Raw genomic sequence first — 24,355 nt, 5'->3', positions numbered from 1 at the left:
TTACTGTTCTCGGGCGAACCCGACTAGGTGGGTCGAAAACAAGAGTGGATCCGAACACTTAGGGTGTTGGACTATGCTGGAGCACCGGAGTACTCAGTTTACCTAGCCCAGGGGCTGCGGCTGCATAGGGTTCAAGTTGCGTCGGAAACCCTTGTTGAAGATCCAGGAGCCTGAAGAAAGAAGTTGCTGGCAGGCGGCCAGTGAAGAAGTTTGTGGTGATCCAAGCCTGGATTAGTGAAGAAGAAGACCTGTAAGCAGAGGGGACCAAGTTCTGAATCACTAGCCAGTGATTTAGGTGGGCACCAGGATGGCACCGGACGAAGTCACCTCAGCCAGGTGAGTGGGCGCTGCTGGGCTCTGCAGTCTCTCGGACCAGGAGGCGTTGTCGGCAACCAGGATGGAGGTGCGAGCTGTCCCACGAAGGTCTCTGCTGTCGACGTCGCTGGACCCAGGGTTGGGGCAACAAGTCTTGGCAAATGCAAGCCCACGCGGTGGACTTAAAATGGAGTCTGGAGTGGACCAGGAGGGTCCAGGGTGCTCCTCTTTTGGAGGGGAGCAAGGGCTAGTCTGGAGCAACCAGACCAGCGGTGGTTGTCGTCGTGAAGCGTCGTAAGGGGGCCACTAGCCAACGGGCAAGTGACCTGGACAACGCGGTGAGCAGCAAAGAGCAGAAGGGCCCCACGCAGATCTCGTGGATGCAGGGGGGCTGAACTTCGGTGCTGGGGCTGCTCAGGGTCGGGGCTTCTCTTACCCCAAAGCACTCAATCGAGGGTCACTCGGTGGTCGTGCTGGACAAGCGTCGTGCAGTCTTCAAAGATGGCCGGTCCCTCGAGGTCTCGTCACACCCACGGATCACAGCTGGGCTGATGATGCAGGTTGAGGTCAGAGGTGCCAGGGAAGACGGTTCTCGTCGTGCTGGGCAGTCTTGATCCGGAGGGGAGACTTACAGCAGACCGCGATGCTTGATTGGTGCCTGCTGCTGCAGGGTGACTACTCCTTAGTCACAAGGGAGAAATCTTGAGAAGAGTTTTGAGGTCCTTTCGTGGAAAGTTGGTTCAGGATTCAAAGATGATCTAATTTGGAAGGGGGCCTGCTCCTACCTTTATCCTGCAAAAGGGGGCTGACACGCGACTAAGTCCTGCCCTATGGGTGGGACTAGGAGGGGGGTGGTTACACCCCTCTCCTTTGGCGGGCTTTCCCCAGATCAGGGGCTGGAGTGCCCCTGGAACTGGTTCAAGCCGGCCTATGCACAGTGAGCACCGGGGTGCCACTTGCAGTCACCTTCCTCTAAAGCCCTGCCTACCTAGGATACACAAAATCCTGTCTGGGACGGTGCTGGCACCGCCCCTGGCAGGAAACCCTTTGTCCTTGTCTCCTGTGCTGGGAGGACTCCCAGCAGCAGGAGGGCAGACTTGTGTCTCGGTGGCAGCATCCATCTTGTGGAGCTGAGGCTATGTCTGACTTTAACCGGGGTTACAGGTTACATACATGTCGTGTCCCTCTAGAAGGGTGGAATGCTAACCCCGTCGCCAGAATTGGCGAGGGGTTAGTATTCCAATTCGTATGACACCTTACTCGACATGTTTTGATAAAGCGATACCAGAGTTGGCATATAACCGCGAGGATTATAATGCACTTAAGAGTATATGGTATGCGTTATCATGGAACAGCTATTAGGACTTGGTTCCGCAAGCTGCAAATGGGCTCAGCTCATGCCAGAGCACCATTTCACCTTATTCCACGCACTCTGCCTTCAGGATTGTTAAGGCCTGCCATAGGAGTGACTGATAGGAATATAGGTGTCCATTTTAGGTTTAGATATAGGAATACTATATCTAAAGCAAAGGGTGATTACACCACCTTGCCCCAGCTGTCGTGCAGCCAGTTGTGTCAGATTTAGTTAGTCAACCCAGGGGTGGCATAATACATGCTGCAGCCCATGGGAGACTTCTGGGTACACCTCTGCCCTGGGTACAGGGACTTGGAGAGGGCCCAGTGCCAATTCAGTACCTGGGTACAATTTGGAAGAGAGAACAGCTAGGCTGTGGGTCTGATTAGCAGGCCCACAGCCAGGGAAAGTCGTAAACCAGTGAAGCAAAAAGCAAAAATCTGGGTGATCATAGGATTGCAGACCCTACTCTCCTACATGACCCCCCCCCCCCCCCCAAACTTTGAGACAATAAGCTAACCTTGACCAGGTGAGTCTTCTTGCTCTAAGTGGAAATACCTGGAGAGCCCATCAGCATTGCCATGATCAGTACCAGGTCTATGCTCCACTGTAAAATCCATCCCCTGTAGGGAAATGGACCACCTAAGTAGTTTGGGGTTTTCACCCTTCATCTGATTTAGCCATAAGAGGGGCTTATGGTCGGTCTGAATCTTAAAGTGAGTGCCAAACAAGTATGACCTCAACTTTTTCAGGGCCCACACCACAGCAAAGGCCTCCCTCTCAATAGCTGACCAATTTTTCTCTCTGGGGGTCAGCCTTCTGCTAATAAAAGCAATGGGCTGGTCGTTACCATCAAAATTCAGCTGAGATAGAACAGCTCCCACACCCAACTCAGAAGCATCTGTTTGGACAATGAAGGTCTTGGAGTAGTCTGGACTCTTTAGGATAGGTGCTGTGCACATGGCCTGCTTTAGGTCATTGAATGCTTTCTGACAGCTTGCTGTCCACTGAACTTTCTTTGGCATCTTTTTACTTGTCAGGTCATTAGGTGGAGTCGCAATGGACCCATAATTCTTGACAAATTTCCTATAGTAACCAGTCAGGCCCAAGAAAGCTCGAACCTGAGTCTGGGTGGTTGGAGGAGCCCAGTCCTTGATGGCCTGTATCTTGCTCTCCAAGGGTTGAACCTGGCCTCCACCTACAAGGTGGCCCAGGTATACAACCTGTGTCTGCCCTATCTGGCACTTAGTGGCCTTGATAGTGAGACCTGCCTTTTGCAGTGCCTCTCATGTGCTGCCTCAGATGTACTTGCTCTGTGCCATGGACTGTTGATGCACTTAGCCCCTCTCATGTGCTGCCTCAGATGTACCTGCTCTGTTCTGAACACTGCCCTGTTGCTGTTCTCATACTGCATTGTGCCCTCTCATGTGCTGCCTCAGATGTACCTGCTCTGTGCCATGGGCTGTTGATGCACTTAGCCCCTCTCATGTGCTGCCTCAGATGTACCTGTGCCTTGCCATGGACTGTTGATGCACTTAGCCCCTCTCATGTGCTGCCTCAGATGTACCTGCTCTGTGCCATGGACTGTTGATGCACTTAGCCCCTCTCATGTGCTGCCTCAGATGTACCCGTGCCTTGCCATGCACTGTTGATGCACTTAGCCCCTCTCATGTGCTGCCTCAGATGTACCTGTGCCTTGCCATGGACTGTTGATGCACTTAGCCCCTCTCATGTGATGCCCCAGAAGTACCTGCTCTGTGCCATGGACTGTTGATGCACTTAGCCCCTCTCATGTGCTGCCTCAGATGTACCTGCTCTGTGCCATGGACTGTTGATGCACTTAGCCCCTCTCATATGCTGCCTCAGATGTACCTGCTCTGTGCCATGGACTGTTGATGCACTTAGCCCCTCTCATGTGCTGCCTCTGATGTACCTGCTCTGTTCTACCCAGTGCCCATGCTCTTGGCTACTCTCGGATTATACCACTATTATGTGCAATAAAGCAAGAAAATCGTGTGTAGTGGTTGGTCTTTGTCATTCCTGGTTGTCTCCTTGCATTGTTGTTATATTGGTGCTATCGTAAATGCTGATTGCCCAACATGACCCTCCCCTCCCCACGTCACGGCCCCGGAAGGTACTCCCCTTCCTTCCGGTGTGTTGGTGTACCTGCGTCGTTGTCGGTCCATGACTTGCTGGTGGTGAAGCACGAAGAGTATAGGGAATGCGTGTAGCGCTGGGTCCATGACGGCGATCTGCCTGTGGTGGGTATCTCTGCAATGTTGTGCCTCTCCACTGTGGTGAATCTGTCGTGTTCCGGTAGGTTGTTTTTCTGCAGCGATTTGATGTGTGTTTTCCGCCATCGTGATTTAGAGGATGGTCGGAGACGTAATTCCGTACGGCGGTGCGTGCTCTTCCGCGGCGTACGGACATTTGACAGTTCTTCCCATCCTAATATGGCGGACGGACTGGCCGCGGCTGGCGGACTGTAAACAGCCATTTTCCGCCTACTCAAGGACGGCGGTCGGCCTTCCGTCCGCCATCGTAATCGCCCCCTAGGTTTTGACTTTTGGAAAGACCACATTGAGACAAAAACTGTCTGGGGCACAAAAGACTGGCAGGTCAAAGGTTTAAAAGCCTTATTTAGAGTCTGCATCATCTCAGAACAAATGCTGTTTTTAAACGAAACTGTTCAATAGAAATCTTGTTGTGGCCTGAAGATTTAAACAAACCGTCCATACCTAAGCCCACACCTGATAGTAATGGAACTACAGATGAGGAGGTAGATGTAAACTACATTTTACAACTCAACAGAACTAATCCTGAATGGAAAAAATGGTTAATTCGTCCCACAGACATGAATAACTGTCAAGATAGATTCCTGAACAAGACACAAAGGTTTACAGTAACTAGGCCAGATACAAGATATGTCCAGAGACAACATCCAGGGATAATAACAACTTACAGTGTAGGAAAACTGTGCCTTGAGTGGCTACAAAAGTCCACACTCCTGGAAATAAAACAACACTTAACTTTACTTAAAGATGGCGTTGATTTGAGAGACTTCTTACAAGGACCTCGTAAACCACGTCATAAACGTTTCATATACGCCGGTATATACGCTGCTTATAATGAAGTATGGAAAGTCACGCAAATGGAAACTGCAGAACGAATACGAGAAATTGATCGTATTAATTTAGACAAAGCCCTCTCTGTAGTTGACAATGGTTTAACAACTCTGTCGTCCAGAATTTATTCTTTGAACAGCATTGTATCCTCTGCCATAGGCATAATGGAACAGGACTTGCTAATGTTACAACATGGCCAGTCTCAATTGCGTTCTATAATGCTGCTAGGCTGGACGTTACAAAACCTTCGTTCAGGCTATGTGCCTTGGCGTCTAATCAACACCACGTCATTGTTTACTGGATTTAACCTTACAGATAAACAAATCTCTTTGGCACAGAGTGGAGCAGACTATACGGTGCTGAGCATAGAAAAACTGGAGAGATTAACATTGACCGTTTCTGAGAAGCCAGCCGTTGAATGGATAATACATGGCACCATCACAATACCAGTGATGATTTTCCAGTTTCAGTATTGCTTAAAACACATACCAGCAGGCCTGTATGAAAGGTTGGGTAAAGAATACACACACAAATGTTGGAGTGGGAAAAAGGAGGTGTTTCTTGGTGGTAAAAATTGCAACAACGCACTAAGGGGAACTCTCCTATGTCAAGGCATTAATTTACATGGAGCCTGTGATGGTTCTTCAAACAACTTATCATGCCACCTGAGGGTTCCCCGGCAGCAGTGATAGATCCAATTTTTAGGCAGCTTTCCAATGGGAGCTACATAATGTTGAATGATCACAGCTGTTGTGGAATGATGCCAGGATTAGCCTATCTCGTTAGTGTGTCAGCCAGGGTCATTTGTTGTATGCAAGTATTGTTTCCTAAAACTAAGACAGACGGGGAGTCGCCGCTATGGCCCTCACTGAACATCTCTTCTATACGAATTGATACTTTAAGCAGAATGAAAGCCATTCTTTTACACAAAACTGTGCCACTGACCTCGTCCAGAGAGACGTATGATCTGCAAGTTGCAAGGACTTCTGCAGAGATACATGTCCTATTATCAACAAACTGCCCAATACATTTTGAAGAAATGTTAGGTTGTATCTTAAACATGTCTGATACCAGTGGTATAGTACATGTATTTAAGACAATTTTTTTGGGACTGTTAGCACCATTTGAAGCAGTCCTAGGCATTTTTCCAAACTTCGTGCACTCTGTGTTCGGCGGCCTGTCTCATCTTCGTAGCAGGGATACTATTTTTGTTCCTTCTGCTCCGTTATGGCAAGTCCAGTCAACAGCGATACCCAGATTACCATGGAGAACGCTCTTCTGGCAATGCAGTATTGTGATCACATAACACAGATTCTTGGCTTGGCTCGTTTGAGAGATCTGAATACCACGTGGTTCCTATTGTTCAGACCAATCTGGCAAGATTGCATCTTACCTGTTCTACGATGCCTGCTTTGTGGAGAGGAATGCGTGTTGGATATCTATCTAACACTTCTATCAGCACTGCCAATGGATGTTGACGCTTTGCTTGGTTCGGTAACGGCTCATGCATTGTGTTGTCCCCAATGGCTACCAATCCTGATGACTGCATTCGTTGAGGTCTCACAGCAATTCCAGCTGAGGGTGAGATACGTGGACCAACAGGCACACAGGTACCATCTACTGCGAACATTGCTAATGCGACTGGTGCTGACGGCGATGCTTCTCATCTGTGTAAAATTGATCGACTTAATGAAGTGGTTCAACTTTCATCTACTGTGGTAGACTATTTCCTTAATATAAAAAGAATATAAAAAGAGGGAGGCCCCTTACTTATCCAATACGGGACAAGGGGAGTTAGATATCAAGAAGGTAAAACATTCCCAATTGGTCAAAGACCACAGAACATCACAAACCTATAGATATAATTATAGGTACACAATTTCACATTAGGAAAACTCAATTTAAGCTAATCATTATGTCAGTACATTCAAACAAAATTAATGTGTATATGAAAAATGTATGAGGCACCACCAACAAGACTGTCACAAGTTATTGCAAGAAGATTTCATACATATTTATTTAGTACAATGTTTTTAATAGACATTTTATGTGTAAACAATATAAACGTAATAAAAACACAAAAAGTTAAAACCAGTATCACAGTACTGTTTGATGAGCTAAAAAAGAAGCAGTTTGTCGACGCAGCGTTTCGGTTTTTTCGAAGTTAAAAACACCTTCTTCAGGACAGTTTCTAAATTAATAAAAACACATAATTATTCTCCATTGTAGTACAGTGACAGTCATTGTTTTTACAGATGTTATAGTGGCACATTTAGATACAATATACAACATTAGCACATACCCCTAGTGTTTGCATTACATTTTCTGTTTCAGATAGACAATGATGTTGACTTTACAGTTTATAAGCAAATCTTTTTACAATATCATTTCTTGTTTTTTTTATACATATAAACCTGTCAATAATATTATCTCGCACCATACCTTTAGTTTACCAAAAAATGGAGACATGTTGATTCTCCCAAACTAGTATGTTACACCACCACCGGCCCAATTGTAGATATATGGGTCCTGTTCGGCACTCTATATATTCAAATTACCTAAATAGAAAGTGTATTTATATAATACTAATCTTGGTATTTCGTCATATGCGGTCTTTATCTATCACTCATTCTCTGTTGAGTATTAACCTATTTACCTTTATTTTCGGCAAGGAAAACTGCACGAAACATACAGCGGAGCCACCGTTATAAAATTCGGATATTCAGCCTTGAAGCTACAAGAAACAATGGGTATAACTCTTAGCTAATAAGCCTTTGTCATGTTGTCTTTGCTTTTGGTTTAAACATCTTCTCGAGGTAGTTTAAGCTTTTCTCGTTCAATTACAGAAAACATGCAATGGCATTGGCGATAATATCATTGAAATACAAAAGCCATGAGTAATTACACCTTTGATATAATACGTTCCCTGGATGTGTGTACGAGTATCAAATGCAGGGATATGCGTAACACACTAAACTTACTGCTAGACTACAGAAGAATTAGAGAAAGTTGGAAAATTAATATTAGAAATTCGTTTAAACCAAGAAACACACTAATAGAAGGATATCTCTTGAAAAATGAAATCGTAACAAGGGATTTTTATCTACTTTTAGATTGTTTTAATTGAAAAGAGACAAATCTAGGAGGTTATTCCCTCGCAAGGGCTGCCATCTGTGTCAGCAGGACTGTGACTGCAACAGAGGACTTTTTAGATATCGACTGCCCTTATGTACAACGTAGGTGAGTGGATTGTAAGATGTTTAAACCAAAAGCAAAGACAACATGACAAAGGCTTATTAGCTAAGAGTTATACCCATTGTTTCTTGTAGCTTCAAGGTTGAATATCCAAATTTAATAACGGTGGCTCCGCTGTATGTTTCGTGCAGTTTTCCTTGCCGAAAATGAAGGTAAATAGGTTAATACTCAACAGAGAATGAGTGATAGATAAAGACTGCATATGAGGAAATACCAAGATTAGTATTATATAAATACACTTTCTATTTAGGTAATTTGAATATATAGAGTGCCGAACAGGACCCATATATCTACAATTGGGCCGGTGGTGGTGTAACATACTAGTTTGGGAGAATCAACATGTCTCCATTTTTTGCTAAACTAAAGGTATGGAACAAGCATATTTTCTCCCTTTGCCTAGTCCTGGTGTGTTGAATGTCTATGTATTGCTTATGTTGGGAGTATCGAACCCAATCAGTATTTTTGGTGTGAGATAATATTATTGACAGGTTTATATATATATAAAGAAAACAAGAAATGATATTGTAAAAATAATTGCTTATAAACTGTAAAGTCAACATCATTGTCTATCTGAAACAGAAAATGTAATGCAAACACTAGGGCTATGTGCTAATGTTGTATATTGTATCTAAATGTGCCACTATAACATCTGTAAAAACAATGTCTGTCACTGTACTACAATGGAGAATAATGATGTGTTTTTATTAATTTAGAAACTGTCCTGAAGAAGGTCTTTTTAACTTCGAACAAACCGAAACGCTGCATCGACAAACTGCTTCTTTTTTAGCTCATCAAACAGTACTGTGATACTGGTTTTAACTTTTTGTTATTTTATTACGTTTATATTGTTTACACATAAAATGTCTATTAATAACATTGTACTAAATAAATATGTATGGAATCTTCTTGCAATAACTTGTGACAGTCTTGTTGGTGGTGCCTTATAAATTTTTCATATACACATTAATTTTGTTTGAATGTACTGACATAATGATTTGCTTAAATTGAGTTTTCCTAATGTGAAATTGTGTATCTGTAATTATATCTATAGGTTTGTGATGTTCTGTGGTCTTTGACCAATTGGGAATTTTTTCACTTCTTGATGTAGATGATTTCTTTGCCAGCCTTGACGACTTAGGCCTAGATGTAGGTAAATGTGAATTACCGATTCATAAATACCGAATTTTACCGATTCGGTATTCATGAATCGGTAATTCAAATGTAGGTAGAAATTCGGTAACAAATACCGAATCGGTATGATTCGGTATTTACCGCTTCTGTAATTATAGAATCGGTATTTGCCATTGATTCCTATGGGCCTTGAAGCCCATAGGATTCAATGGCAGTTACCGATTCGAAAAATACCGAATTTACAAGGGGGACAGGGTGCGACTTTGACACCCTGTTGCACCCCTGTAACTGGCTTGTGTGCCATGTGGCACACAGACATGCCCTTAGGGCATGTCTGTGTGCCACATGGCACCGGTGTACATGCACAGATGTGCATGTACACAAGAATTTGTTATTTACCATGCAATTGTATTACATGGTAAATAACGAATTCTAAAGGCCCTGTAGCACTGTTAGAAGTGCTACCTACATAGGAAAATACAGATTCGGGAATTTTACCGATCGGTAAATTTACCGAATCTGTAAAATTTACCGATTCGGTAATTTTACAGAATCGGTAATTTTACCGATTTGGTAAAATTACCGATTCGGTAAAGTTATCGAATCTGTATGTTTTCAGTGCCCCTACATACCAATGTCAAAATACCGGTCGGAAACGGCCGAAAATCGGTATTTTCGGCCGATTCCGACCGGTATTTTGACACCTACATCTGGCCCCAAATGTTTTCTCCTGACACCGAGAATAACTTTTGAAATTAGCACACAGCGTTCTATGAACTCTGAATTCGACCTTCGCTTTTCAAAACAAAACTTCTAACTTTGAAACTCTATTTTTCTATGATTTGATTTGACTTTTTCCAAAATTGAACTTTTTTTTCCCTTTTTTTTTTGGGGCACAAAGTAATCTGCTTAAAGTAGAACTATTCTTAGAGAACAAGAAATTCCTTGAATACTTCCTAGAAACAATATTGACCTTATCCACTAACCAAAATAGTTGATATATTCTGCTATGGGATGGTCTCGACTTTTTCTTCTGTAACTAAAAGCCATTTCATAAATGTCATTTCATGATTCATTCAGTTAGCATTGTCAATATCACACTATATGCTTACAATGAGATCATTGCTTTTAAATGCATACTGTACAAATGCTCATGTTATGTGTACAACCATTTTCAAATGCATTTTATGTTTTTTTGGGTGGGATTGTAAACACATGCTTTAGATATATTTAAGTGCTTCAATTTAGTAATGTCAAAGTGGAGTGGGTGTTGTATAGCGTTTTAGGACCCTAGTGTAATTTTCCCGATGCATGCCCATATATAGGTATAAATCAAATCACCTTGTCCTTATATAGGCATAGAAATCATAACCATATTTAGACATGGCCCATGCAGTCCAAATATGGCATGGCTACTTCCACTAGTTCTGAAAAGCCACAACGATTTCTTGGAAAAACTCGGTTTCAGCAGTTAGGGACTTTCCCTTACTTGAATATTGATTTGTCCAAGAACTCATGGAGTTTTCAAAGAACTGAGACTCTTTGATGACGTTATTATGTCCACCTTTACGTCAAACTCTGCACCTTCAAGGTATAAATATGCCCACACTTGCCTTAGCAAACACACAGTGGTTTGGAGCAGTTCGACTATCTCCTTGCCCAACGCATCCTGCTGCAGCAAGTGCCGAAGGAACCCGACCCTCCAGCAGACGCACTGAGAGAGACGCTGTCTTTTCTCTTGCCGAGAAATCCAGCTCCAGTGTTTCCAGCTCCCCTTGCGGAGTGTTGGGAAATCGAGTCCTGAGACAGAGAAATACCAGACCTCCTTCATTCTAAACCAAGGTACGGAGCTGATTAGGCCCTAAGAGAAATCTTGGATAGATTCTTGGCAAAAAGAATACTAGATTTATGCTACACCTCACTCCCTCCCTCTCTCGTACTAGACTTAGGTTAGGTACATCAGGGTAGTCGTATTTTAGAAGCACCAGGTGAGTCCTTTTTAACCTCTTGTTATTTATGTATGTATTTTATGGCTTACAAACCATACCATGCTTTTACAGTATTATTTTATAATACTCTTCTTGCTGTACGCATTATACTTTACAGCCAGTATTACGATTGCAGCAGTTCATTTATTCTGCATGAGAAAGAAGACTGTTCAATAAATACTTTTATTGAAAACGTCCGTCTTTCTTTTTCTCTGCACCTCTGGTGAAACGAAGCAGGCACGAATGACTGAGTAAAATATATATCTATTATTTCCACGACAAGAAAGTTGTCATGTTTATGCGGTTGTCAGAAACTAATCCCTTCTTGTTCATTCAAGAAAGTTTCTAGTTACCTCTGAGCTAGCTGGCACTCACAATTAAGTCTAGTATATTCGATAGAGACCTAGTAGACGTTAGTCCTACGTCAAATCTATAGGATATATTATTCCAATGCGCAGAGCCTATTGGGAATATAGGAACTACACTACCGCATCACTGAACAACCCTGGAGAACAGATTCCGAAGGCTGCAGAGGGGCCCTGCTGATGCATGGGCACCCTCTCACACAAAACCCAGCACCCTGCCTTCAGGATTGATAAGGCCTGCCATAGGGGTGACTGATTGGTTTATATGTGTAGCGATATAAGGTAGATATAGAGAACCTATATCTAAGTAAGGTGTGCATACACCACCTTAAACTGGCTGCTGTAGCAGACCTGTGGTGTTATTTTGGAAGGCTGCCCAGGGGTGGCATAATACATGCTTCAGCCCCTGTTAGGCCTCTGGGGTACCTATGCCCTTGGTACCTAGTGTACCATATACTAGGGGCTCAGAAGGATACCCCAGTAACCAAACTGGAGTGTACCTAAAGTACATGGAATCGTTTTAGAGAGAAAAGCAGATAGGTTGGGGCCCTGAATAGCAGGATCCCAGCCAAACTAACTCAAAAACCATCCAAAAAAAAAACGTTTGCCCACTCTTAGTGCATGCCACTCAATGACGAGTGGAGGCTCTGTGCGGTACATGGAACTAAGTGAGCCCGATAGTCTGTCAATAATGGCTCAGGGACAGAGATACCAACAATTTACGTGGAAAAGAAGGAGTAACTCGACAACTACAGGACCTGTTTGGCCACACACAAGCTACCCTTACTCTATAGATTTCCAAATGTGTCCCTAACATCCAAATTACACCCTATATCACACCCAGGGTTCATGCATACTTGGCTGTGTCACGCCCAGTGGTCCAAGGGAGTAGAACCTCTCACTTCTTTCAGATACTACCAGTGTTAAAAAAATAATAGCACTAAGAAAACACCTTTAGACAAAAATAAGATTGAGATGCTGGCCCTATATCACACTCAGAGCCTATGCTTACCTTCTGTGTCTCGCCCAGCTGTCTAAGCAGCTCCTGTATCACATCCGGAAACAAGCATTACCTCTATGTCACACCCAGTGGTCCAAGCGATAAACAATCCTCACCTTTTGTTGTTTGGCATACGCCAAGTGCTGGGACTAAGAATCTAATGTAGTCTCTTACCCATTAACGGTGGCTTCAGGACAGATATTTGCCCCTGTATACAGTAAACCTTTCAATCAAATGAGGAGTCTGCTCACCGATCTTGTTGCTCAGATGTAAATCCGTACGGGCACGGATCTTTTCCTTCGCCTGCAGTCAGGCTCAAAGAACCAATCTCTCCTGGTTGGCTCGCTGAAATTTTGTTCATATATGAATTTACCTTTGAAAAAATTAAAGACAAGAGGCATTTGACAAGGTAGGAACCGTTGTTTAATAAAACACAGCCGCTCGGAGATCAGGCAACAGAGTCAGTGTCTGAAGACTGTATCAAAGTACATTGGTTTCGGCCATCATTTTACACCTTATGTTAGAAAGTCATCCTTTTGCCCTGTTCACCCACATTTTTTGCTGAATGATACTGGTATTAACTGACTCTGACTATACCCTGGGGTCTGCTAACCAAGGCCAGTGCTATGCTTAAAAATGGTACATGTAACAGGGTACACTTACAAATGGCAATGACAGACCTATAAATCCCTAGTAGATAATAGGGCATGGAGGTTTAGAGGCTCAGCTTTTTTCCTGCACATGCATGAGTGTGCTGCTGTGTGCCTGCTGTCATTTTAAATGAAGGCCTGCTGTAGTATGCTGGTCTTTAGTGTAATGCACCTTTCCTGCTTCTCTTCCTTGCTGCTCAACAAGTGTGGATGTACTGTGGAATGTTGGTATGTGTGGTGAGTTAATAGAATGCTGGCATGCCTGTGTGTGGAGTGCCAGTTAAGAGGATGGGCTGAGCAGGAAGGAAGCTGTTCCTGGTGGGGCTCGCTCTGATCTATACTGAAGACCTATTCTACATTTTGGTTCTGTACTATCTATGTTTGATACTTACCTACAACTAAGAACTGTATCAATAAATCATACCTCTTTAAACTACACTTCGACTACATGGACTTATAATACATATGGCAAAGAAAGAATCTACATGTACCTACTCATGGATTACAAGCTACAAGGTAACTACAGGAATCTACTGAAACTTTAAGCAATGGATTTTAACCTCATTGATGCTCATGAAGGCTCCCAGACGCCATGAGTCACAGTAGACGTGTGCTCATGATGGCCAAGAGCCGTCCAACCGTTGCCGCTTCGCCCACCCGCGGTTAATTCCCCGCCTGTGAGGGCGAATTAATTGGTGGGCAGAGTTCAGACGGCTCCCAGCTGTCATGAGAACATGCCCACCGTGATTTATACTGGCCGGGAGCCGTCCTCGGTACCTGAGCGCCGCGTCCAGCCCCACCCCCCCCTCGCACCGTGGCGGAATTTGCAGTGCGGCAAAGGGGTTAAAGAAACTTGCCACCCTGGAGCCTCACCAGTGACCTCCCATCGGTCGCCCACAACTATAATATGGCAGTTTCTACCTGCTATTCCTACATGCTGACCTGCTATTTGTCATTTCCTGCAACACCGGTTGCCTACAACTAAAGTGTGCCAGTTCCTTCCTGCACACAATCGAAGTGTGCCAGTTCCTTCCTCCACACAACTGAAGTGTGCCAGTTCCTGCCTGCAAACAACTGAAGTGTGCCAGATCCTGCTTGCTCACAACAGAAGTGTGCCAGTTCCTGCCTGCACACAACTTACAGTGAATCCCAGTACCGGGACAAGAAATGTCAACTGGGTCAGTTCTCTCTGATCTGCATCCAAGAGTTCAGAACCACCGAAGGGGAGCTGAAAGCGGGGAAAGAGATACAGAACCGGAGAATAGGGGCGAGATCCGGTCAGTGTGTCGCATGCCTCTAAAGGTCAAGGGCTAATTGTGAGGCTAAACAGCCGAGCTGAAGTGGATGGGGGTCTGATTTTATTCATTTTATCAGCGGAAGCAAGAGGTTACGTGCTGCCATTTACTGGAGGTCAGTTGGACTTTCGTTTTAATTTGGGAAAATGTTTCCCTGAGCACCATCATAGTCCTGTCAGTTACTGTTGTATTTCGGGCGAACTTTGCTGATTTTGCCACTGTTCTTGTTTGTGCACTTCTCCTATTTTTGGAGGAAGAATCACTGTGGGAGGCAATTTCTGTTGTTTTTATAAAAAAAAAAAAATGTAAAAACCGTCACCTACCTGCAGCGTTTGTTGGTGCCAGCGCGAGCTGTGTCTTCGCCTCGCGCATTGTCCTGCTGTTTCTGCTCTGCTCTGCATAGACCTACCTGCAGCCACCGGCACAGCGTAGAGTACGTGCCGCCATCTTGTGTTTGATAGTGGCACCCTAGTTCGCTGTGTATTCTCCGGTCGAATTCATCTTTTCCAACCACGCTTTTCTTCGTGTCAATTTCAATATTGTTGAGAAAGGCGTCACTCCGTCCTGTCATCGGCACCTCAGTGAAATCTTCACACTTCTTGGTGATTTGTGCTGCCACTGTGTGACTCCTTTGGGTTACGCTGTCCTTCGAGTTCTGTTGGTATTTCCGTGAGTCGGACTTTCTTGAGCTAATATTGCTCCGTACAATGTCTTCTTGCACATTTTCTTACCAACTGTTTTCACCTAGACTTGCAGCAGTACATAGTAATGTGGGGATAACATCAGACATTTAATCTTGATGCAGCTTTCAGTTATGATTTCAACAGTGCAACCCAGTTAAGAATGTGAAATATGTAAAAGTTTCTGCAAAGTGGTTTCTTACTCAGTTTTTCATACTGGTTGCCAAATACTTTTCGCGCAAGAAATCACTGCCCACACTTCTTCAAGGAGCAAGAAAGGCCACTTTATTTTAAGACAGGTGCATAATACATTTCTTGAACACATTCATTATTTATTTATTTCATAAAATTCAAATCTATGCCTAAACTCCCTACCTAACAAAACCCGAAACTAACTCTTGACTAATACCCCCAGGATTACCCAACGAGCTACCCTTCAGGATGGCCAACCCGCTCTAGGCTGCCCACCCCACTAGCAAAAACCGCCTCCAAAAAGAACATAGACACTTGTCCTAACAGTGGCAAGGCCCGAAGACCAGAGCAGCGCCTAAAGCACCGCAAAGTAAAAAACCTAACTAAAGGAATAAGGGGAGGGTGGGTGGGCAAAAAGAACCTCCCTTCCCTTGCCTCCCGCTACGCAGTTCCCAACCGCCAGCCTGACTTCCCTTTATGACCTCCCCTAATCACCCCCACCTGTTCCCAGATCCCTCGCGCGAACGCACCCAGGGAAAGACCAGCTCGCGCCTGGGTCCTCCCTCGCGCAAGAAATCACTGCCCACACTTCTTCAAGGAGCAAGAAAGGCCACTTTATTTTAAGACGGGTGCATAATACATTTCTTGAACACATTCATTATTTATTTATTTAATAAAATTCAAATCTACACATTATGCCTAAACTCCCTACCTAACAGAACCCGAAACTAACTCTTGACTAAAACTCCCAGGATTACCCAACGAGCTACCCTTCAGGATGGCCAACCCGCTCCAGGCTGCCCACCCCACTAGCAAAAACCGCCACCCAGGAAAACCTTTAGCGTTTTCCTGCCCCACTCAAGGACCAGGAGGAAGGGAAGGAGCACACCACAACTGCACCTGAAGAACTTTGGCTATCAAATCCCGAAGCTCCAAAAGGTAAAAAGAAATGCCCAATTTAGACAGGTGAGCCAAACTGTATATACATAAATGGTTACAAAAAAGTCGCATGGTTCGATTCACTTTTCGCCTGGCTTTTCGCCTGGCTTTCTCCATGGCGGAATAACTCCTTGCCCCACTCCATGTCAAACGAGGCACAAACTCAGTCCATATCACCATGGTGCTCACCCATGTGGTCTTGATGACTTCGAGATCTTGCTTCATGAGTTTTAACAAAGTCAAACCTGATAGAGAAACTACGTCGTTTTCCCCAAGGTGCAACACCAGTAAATCCGGAGGGCCCCCCCAACCCCTTGAAACCAAAGAAGCCAAGGCAGGAAAGAGACCTCCCCAGCGCATGCCCCCTGTGCCATGCCAGGAGACTTCATGTGACAGACTGCTTAAACCAAGAGATCTACCACAAAGCTGACTTGCAGCGGCCACAGCAGGCCTTTTAACAAAAGAGTGACCAAGGATCCACACCCTCCTTTTTGCTCCAGAGATCGAGGACCAAGGACCTAGGAGAAAAGAAATGTTAGGCAAAGCAAAGGCGGTCTATTTTCTCACCTACTTCTCACAACATCTTGAGCGCCAACGCCCAATACGCCGAATTTGCGACCAATCCCACCCCAACCTTGCGGCCTCTGTCGCCGCCCCAATCCTGAAGGAATGGGTACCAAACTGAGAAGGATCCCGCCCCAAACCCAACAAAACCTTGCGTAGGACAGCCAACAACTGAGAAACAATAATGGGGCTGCCATCAGCATGGCAAAAAATGGCCCCCGGGGCAAAGTGAGGGGAAGACACAAAAACCTCCCATTCCCCAACAGGGCAGCAAGAAGACACACCACTCCTACCTAAAAACACCCACTTACCCCTCCCCATCTGATCAGTCTTGGACATACGCAACCACATACGCACCCTGTCATGCTCCACCACTACCTCACTGCTGGTCATACCCACTCTATCCCTCAAACCCAGCAGCTCAGAGGCCCGAAACGCCCCAAAAAATAACCACACAAAACACAAACGAAATTTCTGGCACTCAAATGCATCATAACAGCACACTTCCAACTGCGATAAAAGCAGCTGAAGCAAATCAAAAGTCACCGGCTGCCACAGCTTCTGAGCACCAGCCTGAAGCCTACCCAAACCTTTTAAAACTTTCCGAACCAACACCCCTCCAACAGGATCCCTGCCCCACCAAAGCAGCCCGTAAAAAGACACCCCAGCCAACTTGCCCGAAATGGTCGTGTGGGAGAGGCCTTTGTCCTCCAAATGCAAAACAAACTGCAATAAGAATTGTTCATCAGATAACACAGCCCGGGCTGGACCCTCCATCTCCTCACCAAACTGCAAAAACTCGTGCCAGGCCTTCAAATAACTCCGACGGGTGGATGCAGCCACTGAATTCTCTACCAAGTGGTGTACCCTCAATCCCCCAACGCCCATACGTACTGTGGGATCGCCGTCGGTTCTAGGTCCGCCCCAGGAGCCAATGTGCGGAATTCGGACCACTGAAATCGAGACAAAGAATCAGCGATGCAATTAGTGGCCCCTGGAACATGCCGAGCTTTAAAGACAATATTCAGTTGTAGACATCGCAACATGAAAGCACGCAATAGCTTCAAGACACGCAAATCACGGGCCCTCTGCTTATTAACAAGGTGAACTACAGCCATATTGTCCACATGGAACAAAACAGAACGATTCTGAAACTCCTCCCCCCATACGTACAGGGCGACCAACAAAGGGAAGAGCTCCAAAAACGCAATGCTGCGCCCCTGTTCCCGCCAATGCCCCGGCCAGCCAGCCGCGCACCAACGCCCTTCCCAAAAGATGCCGAAACCATTAGCTCCTGAGGCATCCGTGAAAAGCTGTACCTGCCACACAATGTCCTCATCCGCAAAAAACAAGGACACGCCGTTGAAATCTTGCAGGAAACGTAACCAGACACTCAAATCAGCACGGACAGCTGTGGTAATGCGCACCCGATGATGAGGAAGGCTGGCGCCTGACATCGAGAGACCAAGACGTCTACAAAACGTCCTACCCGCCCGAACGACCCGACACGCAAAATTCAGATACCCCAAAAGCTTCTGAACCTTCCGCAGTTCCAATTTGCGTTCGCCCAACACCAACCTGATGAAATCAGACATCTCCCGCACTTTGTCAACAGGCAAGCATGCCACCATAGCCAGGGTATCGATTTCAATCCCCAGAAAAATCAGAGATGTACACGGACCCTCGGTCTTATCCGGCGCCAAAGGAACACCCAGCTCCTCGGACATAGCCTGAAAACTATCCAAAGCCAGCTGACACTGCCCAGACTGACCCTCCCCAATGAAAAGGAAGTCATCAAGGTAATGACAGACCAGGGCGTGGCCGCTGATGAAAGTGAAGCGCCACTGCAGAAATGTACTGAAGGTTTCGAAGAGGGAACAGGACACCGAGCAGCCCATTGGCAACACCTTATCCACATAGAAATACCCGCCAAAGTGCATACCCAAGAGACCAAAATCCCAAGGATGAATGGGCAGAAACCGGAAAGCTGACTGAATGTCACTCTTCGCCAGCAAGGCACCAATACGAGCTGCGCGAACGAGCCGCAAGGCATCGTCCACGGAAGCATATGTCACTGTAGAATCAGCCGGGTCAATGAAATCGTTGATGGAGGCACCCTCAGGCCAAGAAAGATGATGAATGAGGCGAAACTCCCCAGCCGCCTTTTTTGGTACCACACCCAGCGGGGAGACTATCAAATCAGGGAGAGGACAGCTAAGAAAAGGACCAGCAATCCTGCCCGCCGCCAGCTCAGCATCCAACTTCTTTTGCACAACCTGTGGGGACTCCTTGGCAGACTTGAGATTGTCAGACCACCTACCCAAACGGGGGCCCTGATACCCAATCCTGAAACCTACTCTGAAACCCCAGGACAAAATCTTAGCAGCCTCAAAATCAGGATAGTCTACCAACCATAAATCAAGTACGTCCAGTTTAATAGGAGTAGGAGCCCTTTGAGACAAAGTGAAAAGGCTGTCCCCTACCCCCGGAACCCCTCCCTTGGTCTCCAAAACGCTGTCCGGGAAAACACTGGGTGAGAGCATGTCGCCCCCACACTGTGCACACTCATGCTTTTATCTGCATGCTGGTCGGTTACACGAACCCCTGTTAAAATGCCAGCACGTGCCAGAGGAGGAGGACTGTCCTCTGCCCCAAACCCCCGCCCTAGCAAGAGCGGGGCGGAATGGAAAGGGCCGATAATGCACTGGCTGTCCACTAGCCGTGTGGGTCGTAGCGGGCGGATGAGCAGATGCCATCCACTGGAGCCACAATTCCGCATCAACCTCACCCCATGAACGCTACGGAAAAACACTCATACGGGCCCGAAACTCCTCGTCGTACGACAACCAGGCAAAGCCTCCAAAATAACTATGAGCTTTACGTATGACATCAGCATATTTAAACATGTCAAGAGCCTTACCCGGATGACGCTGGCAATAAACGCTGGCATAAATTAAAAAGGCCGAAGTCCAGTTCTCAATAGACTTCGGGACTCGAGGCCTCCGAGCCAATTCCAATTCCTCTTCCTTCGACCCTTCCTTAGCTTGGACATCTCTATGTAGAAGCCGAAACACATCCACAAATTCACCACTCCAGATGCGAGTTTTAGTTTTCTCAGACAAATGGGACCCCAACGGCATCCCCACCCCAGAATAAGGCAATCTTTTAGGCAGGATACTATCCTCCGTAACAGGTTTTGTAGCAGCCACCCCAATCCCAACCGTAGAAACTTCCCCTGCAGGTGGCACATCAGAAACATTCAAACTCACCGGCCGCTCAAGCCTCGGTGCCAGAGCGACTCGCTCACCAATAACCCCATCACCCGTACCGATTAATCTGGTACGCTTAACAGGGAGACTCTCCCTTGGTTTCCACATGGCCCACCATCCATCCTTACCTCTTGGCAACTGTGCCGACTCCCGCTGAAAATCAACATGATCCCCTTGAGATGGTCTACTCCTCGCTGCCCCACGTACCGCTGCGTGGTCCGCACATGACTCCTGCAAGATACGAGAAACAGGGGTTTGCCCCATCCCACCCCTTCGGGCCCGTGCTGCCAAAAGCCCAACCTCCTTATCTCGTAGTTCCCCTTCTTCCAAATCATCATCTTGTACATCCATATGCAAAACATCCCCAGAAAATGAAACTCCTGTACTGCCACTCGGCAGCGCCCCATCACCAATCCCCCCATCAGAAAACTGCCAGTCAATGTCATGAAAGCTCCGCGCTCGCAACGCTGCAGAAGAGAGATCCGCTCTAGATGACTCTCCCGTAAGCCCACCACTGGAAACAGCCGTAGGGACAGTTCCCAAGCCCGCAGAACCAGCCAACAGCCGCCCAGCTGAAGTCGCGACCTGAAAACTGCGGCCGCTCAAGCCGGATTGTGAAGAACCTGCAAGAATGCCACCCTCCACAGAGCCAAGGGAAACAGCCACCGAAGGACCGGCCACCGCCGCAAACCCAGGGGTACCACCTAACCCGGGTACCAAGCTACCTTGTGAAACACCAGGCATCTCGCGAGAAGCCGGGTACAGTGTCTGGCAGGGGGCAGGGGGCGCCCCCCGAAGGTCCAAGTCCAACCCAACAGAGGCTAGCGACTGCTGAGGGGCAGCAAAGGGGCCAACATAACCAGGAGACGTGGACCTGGGGGCCAGAGGGGGTTTGGGGGGGCATCTCACTGAACAGGACAGCATCAGAGACCAGAGGGGCCCCCCGGGGGGGGCAACACCAGACAACGCAGCAGGGGGTGCCCCAACATCCGGACCGCCCCGGACCACAACACCAGGTAAAGGGGGTTGAGCCTGCCCCAGCCCATCAGGCGCAGGGGACAACAAATAACATAGCCCATTAACCCATAAGCAGGGTGAGGCCCCATCGAGCAACCCAGACCCCGGGATGAGGGGATCCCCGGACGCAGTAGCAGGAACATGGGCCCGAGGGAGGCTCCTAGAATCGAGACTCCTCCCCCGCCGTGAACCAGTACCCACCGGAGGCTTCTTAGCCTTCCCAAGATGGGGCCTGCCCAAGCGCTGATTCTGCCGGCCCACGGAGTGCCCCCGCCTCCCCCCGGGCGCCCCACGCAAGCCAGCACTCCGCAATGGTAGAAGACATACCTGCTGGAGGGCGCCAGGGTCAACCGGCGGGGGCTCCAATGCTGCAGGGACCTGGGCCGGCAGAGGCAAAGCCGCCGGCATGGCAGCGTCACCGTCTTCTTCCTCCTCCGGGCCGGGTGACAGGCACGCAGTCACCGCCCGAGACACGCCCCCAGAAGCCTTGCGAGGGGGGCGGGCCAACCCTACCCACGCCTCCGCCGGCACTCCGGGCCGCAGAAGGTCCTCGCGCCCGGCTGCACACAGCGTCTGGACAGCCCTCCGAACCTCCGCCGCCTCCTCCATGGCCCCACTAACAAGGTAAACAAGACGCGAAGCCGGCAAAAAGAACCTCCCTTCCCTTGCCTCCCGCTACGCAGTTCCCAACCGCCAGCCTGACTTCCCTTTATGACCTCCCCTAATTACCCCCACCTGTTCCCAGATCCCTCGCGCGAACGCACCCAGGGAAAGACCAGCTCGCGCCTGGGTCTCTCCCCTCTCCCCTCTCCCCTCCCCCCCTCCCCCCCTCCCCCCCCCCCCCCCCCCCCTTACCGTGTTTAGAGCGCCATCTACTGGGCATGTTACTCAATAGCAAAGTTCTTTTATTTTTAGCATGCATTTCTCCGTTTGGGGATTTAATTTGAATGCAGGTTTCCCGATGGGACTTTTCATTAATTTATATCCTTTCACTATAGAAATTCAAGTTTTGTGTGCGCATAATGAAACTCATGCCTTTTCCAAGGTAATCTATTGGCAGTTAAAGTACCTGTCTTTCATTTTTCTAGGGGGACATTTTATCTTAAAAGTTGATCTAATTTTACATAATTTCGGAATGTGTTTCATGTATTTCCCATTACCAACCTGTATTTGTTTGGTGCTTTTCTTACTTTCTTCTTGATGATCCACATCTTGTTTATGTTCATGTCTATTTTAAAATTTAACAGTTGGCATATGCACTTTCACACAAATATTTGTAGGTGGAATTTTTCACAGTTTTTTTTCCTAGAGTTATTGGAGCGAGATTCTCTTCATTGACTCCACCTGTGTTTTTTTACTGTTTGTGGATTAGTTAAAGGTTTATGTTGTAATATCCTTCTGGCTATGTGACTTTCCACAGGTACCTGGATTTGTCACCTATGTTGTTCTACAAGGTTTATGTGATAATAGCCTTTTGGCTATGTGACCTTCCACTGGTACGTGGATTTTTTACCTAATTTGGTTTTACATGATTCCTTACAGTGCTTTGTTTGCATGTTTTAGTAAGGGGACTGTCATTGATTTAAGTATACATTATGATAGTCTCAAGGCTATGTATTATTCCACTTGTGCGTGGATATGTCACTTTGAGGTATACATTTTGATAGCCTACTGGCTATGTGATATTCACTTGTGTGTGGAAATATCACTTGCTGTGTTTCTACACTGTGTTTAGAATCTACTGTTATGATTTTCTGACGGTGTGTGTTTTTCACTTTTCACATGATACCTGTGGTTGATTTCACACTTATTTACTGTCATGTTGGATTTATTTTCAAAATCCAACAGGGTGTAGTTTTCACCTCTCTTTTACTTTTCCCTAGTTTCCCTCCTCCAGGGATTATGTGTTGGATTATATACAACCTTTTCCTTGTGTGTGTGTGAGTAAGAGTGTCCTTCTGTTGGGTCCATTAAGATGTAGGGCGGATCGCCACTGCCCGCATGGCGGTGGCGATCCGCCCTACATCCTTTCCCGCCCGCCACCCATTTCCCCTCGCCATATTAGTATGGCGGGGGTACAGCGGCGGACGGGAATACCGTCCGCCGTTTTTCTGCCCGGTCGGAACCTTGCGCTACCTGTCACCTTGTGCATGACAATGCACACAGTGCATTCCCAGCATTGTGGCGGGCGGTGCTGTGAGGACCGCCCGTCACAATGCTGGGAATGGAGGATGCCACCGCCACGGTGGCAGTGGCATCCTAATCGCTGGTGCGGGACCGCCGCACCACTGGGGCCGGTCCCAGCACCGCTACCGCCCGCCATACTAATGGGCCTCTTAGAGTCTCTCGTTTGGGAGTGCTTTTTCTTGTCCTTCTCATTCTTGCGCTAATTCTTTTCATTAGTTGACGTTCACTGTTTATCATCTTCATGCTAGTCTGGCCAACTGGTGTGCCTTGCTGGTAACCCTGATGTCAAGTTCTTGTTTTTGTTCTTGGTTTGTTTTAGTCTTGCTGTACGTATAGTGGGAAATACCCTTTTTCGCACATTCTTTTCTCATTTTTGTGAATTCCTTGATCTTTTCTGTTTCTTCTTCAGACCTTTGTTGAAATTATTGTTTTGCGTTTTGCATTTACTATTACTATTCTTCATTTTCTCAGTAAAAAGGGGAAGATGCGTGTTGTGTCATTTTTGTTAATTAATGCAAAGTTTTTACTCTTATGGATTTGTTGCATGATTTTCCTCCTAATGCTTTACTTGTCCTTTTACATGTTTTGACAGCAATTTTACTACTGTGTTTATTTATGCTATTACTATGCTTACGTCTTACATAATTCTTTTTGTTGTGTAGTATGCTGGTCTTTAGTGTAATGCACCTTTCCTGCTTCTCTGCCTTGCTGCTCAGCCAGTGTGGATGTACGGTGGAATCTTGATATGTGTGGTGAGGTAATGGAATGCTGGCATGCCTGTGTGTGGAGTGTCAGTTAAGAGGATGGGCTGAGCAGCAAGGAAGCTGCTCCTGTTGGGGCTCGCTCTGATCTATACTGAAGACCTATTCTACATTTTGGTTCTGTTCTACCTATGCTTGATACTTACCTACAACTAAGAACTGTATCAACAAAGCATGCATCTTTATACTACATGGACTTTTTACTGCCTATAATAGTAAATTCAAAGAATTGGTATTGACAGAGCCTCATATATAATAGTGCTAGGGG

Source organism: Lissotriton helveticus, chromosome 5_1, assembly GCF_964261635.1.
Source record: "Lissotriton helveticus chromosome 5_1, aLisHel1.1, whole genome shotgun sequence".
In the NCBI taxonomy this organism is placed as follows: Eukaryota; Metazoa; Chordata; class Amphibia; order Caudata; family Salamandridae; genus Lissotriton; species Lissotriton helveticus.
The sequence above is the reverse complement of the archived record's forward strand: the minus strand, read 5'-3'. Positions refer to the sequence as shown.